Source organism: Heteronotia binoei, chromosome 3 (genome assembly GCF_032191835.1).
Source record: "Heteronotia binoei isolate CCM8104 ecotype False Entrance Well chromosome 3, APGP_CSIRO_Hbin_v1, whole genome shotgun sequence".
NCBI lineage: Eukaryota > Metazoa > Chordata > Lepidosauria > Squamata > Gekkonidae > Heteronotia > Heteronotia binoei.
In genome coordinates, this window is record NC_083225.1 from 185767054 (window position 1) to 185776401 (window position 9348).

General features: G+C 46.4%; 1 non-coding gene across 1 annotated transcript; it reads left to right on the forward strand.

The window, feature by feature from the left end:
* Positions 1-6032: 6032 nt before the first annotated feature.
* On the forward strand, positions 6033-6099 carry TRNAS-GCU (transfer RNA serine (anticodon GCU)). Its single transcript has one exon. It is a non-coding gene; the product is annotated as a tRNA-Ser (tRNA).
* Positions 6100-9348: the final 3249 nt, after the last annotated feature.

Consider the following 9348-nt stretch of genomic DNA (forward strand, 5'->3'; position numbering starts at 1 on the left):
AATAGGGGTCGCTTGATAAAGCTATATCTGTAATCTATATATCAATATGAGGGGCTAAAGGAAGGCAGAGACAGGCCTCTGGCCAGGAAGCTATCTACTGGTAAACAACTGCATACGCATCAGTAAGGGCCTTACCATATAGGCTTCAGTAGCTGAACTAGTGGTTTGTGGCCGGGGAAAGCACCCCGATTTACCAATAGGGAACTGTAATACCAACCAATAGGGAACTGTAATACCAACGGTCTGTTTTCCGTGCCTGGAAAGTCCCTTACTCTCCTATGCTGCTGCATGTAATGTACCGGACCTGGAACCACTGATCTGTAACCAGTAGCCATCAGTTCATCCATCAGTTCATGTTTAGTAATTTGCGGTCACATGTAACCAGGTGACCTGAGTATTGCAGCTATGTAATGCTTGTTGAAAATGATATAAAAGGCTTGTGTTTCACTGTGTCCTTTGCTCAGACTCTCACCTCGTGGCAGGAGCCATGGGAGTCTAGCCCGTACGTACGTATATTAATAAACTGAAAGCCTTTTTTCCTGATTACGCCTCAGGCCTCCTCTGTCATTGCACCCGCTTTAACTGACAAGGCTGGGTCTTCCTGCAACACTAGCACAGGTCCATTTCCTACTGGTATTCTTTGCCTTATAAAATGTCATGGGGCTGCCAACCTCCAGGTGGTAGCTGGAGATCTCCTGGGATTGAAGACTGAAGATATTAGATTTATATCCCACCCTATACTCTGAATCTCAGAGTCTCAGAGTGGCTCACAATCTCCTTTACCTTCCTCCCCCCGCAACAGACACCCTGTGAGATAGGTGGGGCTGAGAGCTCTTACAGCAGGTGCCCTTTCAAGGACAACTCTGCGAGAGCTATGGCTGACCCAAGGCCATTCCAGCAGCTGCATGTGGAGGAGTAGGGAATCAAACCCCCTTCTCCCAGATAAGAGTCGGCGCATTTAACCACTACACCAAACTGGCTCTCTATGAAAGCTGATCTCCACTCAACAGAGATCAGCTCCCTTGGGGAAAATGGCCGCTTTAGAAGGCGGAGTCTATGGCATGCCCCACCTCCTGCTGGTTGACAGGCCATGCTGTTGACCTGCACTGAGGAATAGCCAAAGGGGTTGCGAGGGGTAGGTTAGAACGAGGAATGGCAAAGTGGTGAATGTGTTTCTACTTTTCTACAAGTACAGCCCCACTAAACAAAGGGGTCCATCTCATCCCCTTATATCTCCTCACACCAGCCCACTGACCCACATGTCTGTTTCTCCATACTGATCCTGCAACCCCTGGTGTGAACTTCCCAGGGGTCATAAAGGGCTGCAGGAGAAAAGGAGAGTGCAGGGAATTATGCACTTTCCACATGTGGGTGATGGATCCATTCTCCAGCAGTGCTCCAATTCAGTCGCATTGTAACCCCTCGGACAAGGGTGCCCAGACTGCGGCTCAGAATATTTCTTGAATCTGATTTGGCAACCCTAATGGCGAACCACTTCTGAAGGTCTCCTGCCTTGGAAATCCCACGAAGCCTCCGTAAGTCAGCTGTGACTCGATGGCCTTTTCCACCACCACATTAGGGTAAACTATCCACTAAAGGGCAATATACGGTGATAGATGAATCAGATGTCACAGTAAAGTTCAAGCCCACAGAATGAAATTCTAAAAAGTATGCATAGCATACCGATGAATAAAATAACAATGGCCCATATACTGAAGCACAATTTCCTTTGGTAATTGTTGACCCTAATTAATGCCTAAATTACAGTGTTCTCCTGTTTCCATTTTTTTTTTCATGTATTCCTCAGCACATGTGTTCTGCTCCTGATCAGAAACTAGGGATGAACAAATGGTCCCTATTTAATTTCTCATTATATCTGTGCCAACAGCTGTGGTCCTCCGCTTTTTGTTCATGGTTTTGGAAGATTCGTTTGTATAGAGTGCACATGCCGTACGCAGGGACGCCGAACTCATTTGTTAGGAGGGCCGGATATGTCATAAATGCAGTCTTGTCGGGCTGAGCCATGTCAGATTGGGCGGGGCCACGTGTGTACCTATTTATGATTAGGTAGTAGAGATATAAACTATAAAGCGTCGAGCAGGGTCAAGAGCTTGGGGGTACTATTGGAGCCTTCACTGACGATGGAGGCTCAGATAGCAGCCACTGCCAAGTCCGCTTTCTTTCATCTTAGGCGGGCGAGGCAGTTGGCCCCCTTCCTGGAGCACGACGACCTAGCAACAGTGATTCATGCTACGGTCACCTCGAGGCTGGACTACTGTAATGCCCTCTACATGGGGCAACCCTTGTGCCGGACCCGGAAACTGCAGCTAGTGCAGAACGCCGCTGCCCGGCTGCTATTAGGGCTCCCAAGATGGGAGCACATACGGTCGGGGCTCTGGGACCTGCACTGGCTGCCAGTAACATTCCGAGTCCAGTACAAGGTGTTGGTCATTACCTTTAAAGCCCTATATGGCCTAGGATCTGCCTACCTTAGGGACCGTCTCTCCCCACACGTTCCCCAGAGAGTACTACGCTCCGGTTCACAAAATCTGCTGGTAGTCCCCGGGCCAAAGGAGGCCCGTCTAAAATCCACCAGGGACCGGGCCTTCTCAATAACGGCACCTTACTGGTGGAACCAGCTGCCGGAGGAGGTGCGGGCCCTGCGGGACCTAGGGCAGTTCCGCAGGGCCTGTAAGACAGCCCTCTTCCGGCAGGCCTATAACATCTAACTGACAATGAGGATACTTTCTGAATGGAATAAAATGCACATACAGACCGCTGGTTTTATTTCTATTTGTTTTATTAATTATGGTTTAAACTGTATCTGTAAATGCTTTTAAATTGAATCTGTGTAAATTATTATGTTGTAAGCCGCCCTGAGACACTTCGGTGAGAAGGGCGGGATATAAGTCTAAATATAAATAAATAAATAAAGGAGGAACACAAAGGGTTTTTTTTTTAAAAAAAAAAACAACAACCTTAAAACATCCTTTAAAAATTACTGCTCGATCTTAATTATTTTATTTTGGTGAATTTATATTCTGCCCTTTCCCAGACAGGCTCAGGGTGGATTACGTCCAGGTAAAACCAGTCAAATACAATAAAACCAGTAAAATGCAATTAAAACAGCAACGCAACACAGTACTGTATAATAGGGACAAGGAAAGGTCCCCTGTGCAAGCGCTGTCAGTGGTTCATGTGCAGAGTGCAAAACAGAGAACTGCCATGAGGTAGACGCTAGGAAGAAATTGAGCTCCACACCAGCACCTAGTATAAAAGTAGCGTATTTACAAACTATATACAAAACTACTAGTGCAGTGAATAACATATATTAAACTGAGTGACAAAGTGCTTACGCCAGGAACCAACTCTCAACAGAGAGAAATACAGTCTGGCACTGTAGTCCTTATATACACAGCTTAGCCAATCACGGCAGTCCGCACAACTGCTGACTCCAGCAGGTGCTTTCCCCTGGATACAGTCCAGCCAGAACCGGCTCACACCCAAGGTTGATCTGACCTGACCTGTCAGATGCTGTCATTGTAGATCCACCTGCTGCTCCATGCTTCTTTCATGCTGTGGGCAGAGGACTTAATACTGACAAGCACCAGTCGTTTCCAACTCTGGGGTGACGTTGCTTTCACAACATTTTCATGGCAGACTTTTTACGGGGTGGTTTGCCATTGCCTTCCCCAGTCATCTACGCTTTCCTCCCAGCAAGCTGGGGACTCATTTTACCCACCCCGGAAGGATGGAAGGCTGAGTCAACCTTGAGCCGGCTACCTGAAAACCCAGCTTCCACCCGGGATCGAACTCAAGGGGGCACAGGGAGGCGCAGGTTGGCAGGGCTGCCTTGGGAGACCTGCACCCTAGGGCCAGCCCTGACAGACTCAATTACTCACCCGAAACTAGTTCTTACAAGTTTTCTACAACTGATAGGATTTGGGAACTGCGATCTATTTTCTGGACTGTTGGGAAACGTATATCCATGCTAGGGTTGCCAATCCCCAGGTGGGGGCAGGGGATCCCCCGGTTTGGAGACCCTCACCCCACTTCAGGGAGGGGGAGGGAAATGTCTGCTGGGCACTCATTATTCCCTATGGAGACCGATTCCCGTAGGGACTAATGGAGAATTGACCTGCGGATATCTGGGGCTCTGGGAGGGGCTGTTTTTTGAGGTAGAGGCACCAAATTTGCAGCATAGTATTCGCTGCCTCTTGTCAAAAGACCCTCCGAGTTTCAAAAAGATTGGACTGAGGGGTCCAATTCTATGAGCCCCAAAAGAAAGTGCCCCTATCCAGTATTTCCAATGGAGAGAAGGCATTTAAATAGTGTGCGGTCCCTTGAAATGTGATGGCCAGAACTCCCTTTGGAGTTCAATTACGCTTGTCACAACCTTTCTCCTGGCTCCACCCACATGTCTCCTGGCTCCACCCCCAAAGTCCCCAGATATTTCTTGAATTGGACTTGGCAACCCTAATCCATGCTGCCATTCTAACCACGTCCTCTGGAGTCACAGCCGTGCTTATGTGCCACTTTGCTCCTGCATCTGTGTGATCATTCCATTCCATTCTAAATGTTCTTTTAAAACACCGGCGCATTTCGCAGCGCAATCTTTCAGTTAATTAATCTGAAATGTTTCATAAGCCTACTTTCTACGATATATTTTTAACATACTATCAAGTAATTACCCTTTGGAAACTGGCGGCTGCAGTCATTTCACCAAAGAGGGTTTCTCTATAGATATTTAAATCATAATCGCTGCACGTTACAATAGATCTTTGGGTGATGAATCTGAAGCAAAAGGAAATGGCACTTCCAATGGCAAACTCAGCTGGATGTATGGGTGCCGCTAGGGCACTTTCAACAGCAAGCTGCCAACTTGCTCACACCGGTTGGTCTCAGTCAGGCTGCAGTTGTAGACAACTTGTCACTTGGTGGTCCTTGGTGCAGATTTATATCAGAAGATGCACTCAGCCTTTTCCATGAGTCTCAGAGAAGTATAAGGATATACATCCAGATACGTGGCTGCGTGAACAAATTTTTCCTGGTTGCTACCCTTTCCCCTTAATTGCGTTATTTAAAGCCCTATATGGTCGGGGGCCTGCCTATCTATGGGACCGCCTTTCTCTCTGCATGTTCCCCAGAGAGCACTGTGTTCAGGGACACAAAACCTACTGACTATCCCCGGACCAAGGGAGGCCAGACTGTGTTCTGCACGGGCTAGGGCCTTCTCAGTGGCAGCACCAGAAATGTGGAATGCCCTCCCGGAGGCCATAAGGGCCCTGCGGGATCTTTCCCAATTCCGCAGGGCCTGAAAAACTGAATTATTTTGGCAAGCCTTCAGCACCTAACAGCGCCACCCTGCACTGCTGAGAAATGACGATCATCATAGGATCACTGTCAGAAGAAAGAAAGATCCCACCTATACTGAAGTTAAACAGCACCATTAAATGTTTTTTAAATTGTATTGTATCGTTTTAAAATTGTAATTGTAGATGTTTGAACGGATTGTTAGCTGCCCTGAGTCCGCTTGCGGAGAGGGCGGGATAAAAGTCTATCTAAAGTAATAAATACATAATAATAATTATTAAGCAAGGCATATCCTTTCTAGATGTTTTGACGGTCATCTACAAAGGACAAGGCCTTCCTTGTGGTGGCCCTGGAGTCATATAGATTTTTTTTTTCCAGCTTCTTCCCTCCTGCTTCCTTTCCAAATGAGGTAAAAACAACCTTTCTGCTATGGTTTCCTCGGTTTAAATTTTCTTTTCTTTCTGCCATTAGGATTTATTTTTAGGAGAGGGGTCTCCCACCTCGTAGCTGCATTTCGAACGTTTTGTGATAACTGAATATCCTGTTTTGCTCCACAGAGCAACTTTGAGAATTCTGTTGAATTACATGTTCTGTTAAACATGCAAATTCTGTAGACAGATAAATGGGAGGGGAAGCTAAACCAACAAGCACTGGTAAGAAAATAAGAAAAGCCCTGCTGGATAGACCAGTAGTCCATCTAGTCCATCTTGGGAAGGGACGGTAGCTCAGTGGTAGAGCATCTGCTTGCTAAGCAGAAGGTCCCAGGTTCAATCCCTGGCATCTCCAACTAAAAAGGGTCCAGGCAAATAGGCGTGACAAACCTCAGCTTGAGACCCTGGAGAGCCGCTGCCAGTCTGAGTAGACAATACTGATTGGGGAAGGATGGTGGCTCAGTGGTAGAGCATCTGCTTGGTAAGCAGAAGGTCCCAGGTTCAATTCCCAGCATCTCCAACTAAAAAGGGTCCAGGCAAATAGGTGTGAAAAACCTCAGCTTGAAACCCTGGAGAGCCGCTGCCAGTCTGAGTTAGGGTTGCCAAGTCCAATTTAAGAAATATCTGGGTACTTTGGGGGTGGAGCCAGGAGACTTTGGGGTGGAGCCAGGAGACATTAGGGGTGGAGCCAAGATCAAGGCTGTGACAAGCATCATTGAACTCCAAAGGGAGTTCTGGCCATCACATTTAAAGGGACGGCACACCTTTTCAATGCCTTCCTTCCATAGGAAATAATGAAAAATAGGGGCACCTTGTTTTGGGGCTCATAGAATTGGACCCCCTGGTCCAATCTTTTTGAATCCGGGGGGGGGGGTATTTGGGGAGAGGCACTAGATGCTATACTGAAAATTTGGTGCCTCTACCTCAAAAAAAGCCCCCCCCCAGAGCCCCAGATACCCGTAGATCAATTCTCCATTATTTTCTATGGGAATAAATCTCCCTAGGGAATAATGGAGTTCTCAGCAGACATTTCCCTCCCCTCCTCCTGCTTTCTGATGACCCTGAAGCAGGGGGAGGGCCTCCAAACCGGGGGATCCCCTGCCCCCACCTGGGGATTGGCAACCCTAGTCTGAGTAGACAATACTGACTTTGATGGACTGAAGGTCTGATTCAGTAGAAGGCAGCTTCATATGTTCAACTTCTGTAGTCCAGCATCCAGTAAGAACATAAGAGAAGCCATGTTGGATCAGGCCAACGGCCCATCAAGTCCAACACTCTGTGTCACACAGTGGCAAAAAATTTTATATACACACATACACTGTGGCTAATAGCCACTGATAGACCTGTGCTCCATATTTTTATCTAAACCCCTCTTGAAGGTGGCTATACTTGTGGCCGCCACCACCTCCTGTGGCAGTGAATTCCACATGTTAATCACCCTTTGGGTGAAGAAGTACTTCCTTTTATCCATTTTAACCTTTCTGCTCAGCAATTTCATCGAATGCCCACGAGTTCTTGTATTGTGAGAAAGGGAGAAAAGTACTTCTTTCTCTACTTTCTCCATCCCATGCATTATCTTGTAAACCTCTATCATATCACCCCGCAGTCGACGTTTCTCCAAGCTAAAGAGTCCCAAGCGTTTCAACCTTTCTTCATAGGGAAAGTGCTCCAGCCCTTTAATCATTCTACTTGCCCTTCTCTGGACTTTCTCCAATGCTATAATATCCTTTTTGAGGTGCGGCGACCAGAACTGCACACAGTACTCCAAATGAGACCGCACCATCGATTTATACAGGGGCATTATGATACTGGCTGATTTGTTTTCAATTCCCTTCCTAATAATTCCCAGCATGGCGTTGGCCTTTTTTATTGCAGACGCACACTGTCTTGACATTTTCAGTGAGTTATCTACCACGACCCCAAGATCTCTCTCTTGGTCAGTCTCTGCCAGTTCACACCCCATCAACTTGTATTTGTAGCTGGGATTCTTGGCCCCAATGTGCATTACTTTGCACTTGGCCACATTGAACCGCATCTGCCACGTTGACGCCCACTCACCCAGCCTCAACAGATCCCTTTGGAGTTCCTCACAATCCCCTCTGGTTCTTACCACCCTGAACAATTTAGTGTCATCCGCAAACTTGGCCACTTCACTGCTCACTCCCAACTCTAAATCATTTATGAACAAGTTAAAGAGCATGGGACCCAGTACCGAGCCCTGCGGCACCCCACTGCTTACCGTCCTCCACTGCGAAGACTGCCCATTTATAGTGACTCTCTGCTTCCTATTACTAAGCCAGTTTTTGATCCACAAGAGGACCTGTCCTTTTACTCCATGACTCTCAAGTTTTCTAAGGAGCCTTTGATGAGGAACTTTATCAAAAGCTTTCTGGAAGTCAAGGTAAGTCAAGGAAGTCAAGTCTTACACACTGGCCAGCCAATTCTTCTAGAGGGCCAACAACAGGGCAGAGAGCGCAAGGCCTTCCCAAGAATATAAGAGCCCTGCTGGTTAGACCAGTAGTCTATCTAGTCTAGCATCCTGTCTTACTCAGTGGCCAGCCAATTCTTCTGGAGGGCCAACAATGAGGCATAAAGGCCAAGGCCTTTCCCTAATATTGTCTCTGGGATTCAGAGATTTTTGCCTCTGAATAAGAGGTATTAGGTGGGACTCAAATACATCCCTCACCCCAGTAGTATAAATGCCTTCCAAGGATAATCACCCTTGCAGAAAAAGAAAGTGGGGGGGACACGTTTAATAAATTAACAGTTACATAAAAAACATCCTTTTGGATTTGGGGGGTAGACAGTTTTCACAGTAAGTGTAATCTTAATGTTATCAAGTCAACCGCACTGTCAAATATTCCCCCAAATTTGCTGATGCTGTGTTTTTTTTTTATTATCTATCATTGCTTATTTATTTACACAAAGCCTTCCTTTAAATTCTCAAGGCTCTTTAAGTTATGCAAATGGGGGAGAATAACTTTAGAGACGTAGGAGAAGGGGGAAAGAATATGAATCTCTTTACGATTAGAAATAATTGTTTGAAAATTTGCTATGGAGTGAGAGACATCGAGTGTGGGAGGGCATACAATGGCTCATATATAATGAATAGGGGGGAAATATTTAAGCGAAATATGTTCAAGCCAGTTCAAGAAGAAAGGAAACGTTCTCCCATCAACTATAAATGCAACCACATTGAGCAAAATACAGTTTTGAGCTTGGTACAGTCCCTCACCCCTGAAGTAAATTAAAGGACAAATAATTCTTTAAGTATGAACTGAGAATGGATCTACATATTAGGTGGAAAACTGGGGTTTTAATGCAGGGGTGGAGGAGGGGTTACAATGGCAGAGGAGAATCGCAGAACAAGGTATTACTATTCTCCCCTCCTCCCTTCCATTCAGCTTCCTTTTTAATTTTAATTTTAGTTTTGTGCGTTGAGAAAGCAGCAAAGGAGAAAACCAAAAGAATGGCTATCCTCTCTACTGGATAGTGGCAGGGCTGACCTTGTTGTGACTGAAGAAGAAGAGGGAGGAGGAAGAGACTGGTTTTATACCCCGACCTTCACTCAGTCTCAGAGGAGCTTACAATCACCTTCCCATTC